Genomic DNA, 1363 nt, shown 5'->3' with positions numbered 1-1363 from the left:
AACCCTTTCTTCCTGCGTTTTTCCTTGAAGAAGCAACACCATCTAGAGCCGACATTTTTACACGTGAATAAAACGGAAGCCACCATGCCCAGGGCCCCGCCTTTTATACCGCACCTTCTCGTTTAAGCAGGATTTACACTGCAAAGTTAACGTAAGGTAAGGCCATACGTTAACTTTGCAGTGTAAATCCACCTTTAGTCAGGCGGGGCCTGACCCTTGCAACGAGGAGGGTCAGGACCAACACACATCTCGAGTTTGTTCTGGCACTTGTATGGCTTGGGCGGGGCTGATGTTGCAATTTTATGGTGGGTGTAGCTCAAAATAATGAATAATGTGATAAAATTCTTATTAAATCTATTATTGTTGTTGTTTGTATTGTTATTATTACTTTTTATTGATAAAAATTATTAAAAATAAATTTGTTCATATGAAATAAAATAGCAGCAGCTTCTTCTACTCCTGTTTTTGTCATTTATCAGTCCTGTAGGGGAAAGCTTACCAAATATCCTAATAGTAGAAAGAATAGTCTTGGAGAAGCTTTCTACTTAAGTAGAAGTGGTTGGTAGTCCTTCCTTTTAAGGAGCTTAGTTACTGTGATATTGAAATTGTTCATGCTCCAATAAAAGATGAGAAGTCAAGTAGTTAACCCTAAGAGCATCATTGGTTTCCATTTGCAACATCAAAAGTCACTTTCTTCTGTTCATTCTTGCTTTAGAGTGTAGCCAAAAACCATAAACTGGAACAGAATTCTTCTCCACAGCATCCATCTTAAGTAGTTTATTAACTATTATTATTATTAATAAATCGATAAACGTCTGCACTTCCTGTGCCGCACATTTTGTGCGGCCCAGAACAAACTCGAGATGTGTGTTGGTCCTGACCCTCCTCGTTGCAAGGGTCAGGCCCCGCCTGACTAGCCCTGGCTTGCCCTGGCCTATAGCCGCCTATGCAAGTTGTTAAGGCCCCTATAGAGTCAGCAACCTACTATCGCACACCATCGATATTCGAACACTTTTTCTCACAGTTCAGTGATCAGAAGGCAGTGGCTATAATTTTATCTTGTAGATCAGATGTTCCTCTACAGCTGTAACAACTTTCATAGAGATCAGTCTTTGCTGTGTTTTTATAATAATTTTTTAGTAGAAGTTTCGAACACATGCAAGTTCGCATTGACGCCATGTATTGTCGTTTACCTATTTTCGCTCAGTAATGAAGTAACTGGAAAACAATTCATCATATTCATATGAAAGCCCTGTCTTTCTGCTCCATGATGCACTATTCAGTTACAAGAAAGAGCTAGTCTTCACTGCGCTAGAGTTGATTCTTTGGAAGAGAAGACACACATCTACATTCGTTCAAATTT

The sequence above is a fragment of the Amphimedon queenslandica genome, unplaced genomic scaffold (assembly GCF_000090795.2).
Source record: "Amphimedon queenslandica unplaced genomic scaffold, v1.1 AMPQUscaffold_12825, whole genome shotgun sequence".
Lineage (NCBI taxonomy): Eukaryota > Metazoa > Porifera > Demospongiae > Haplosclerida > Niphatidae > Amphimedon > Amphimedon queenslandica.
This window is presented reverse-complemented; position numbering follows the sequence as displayed.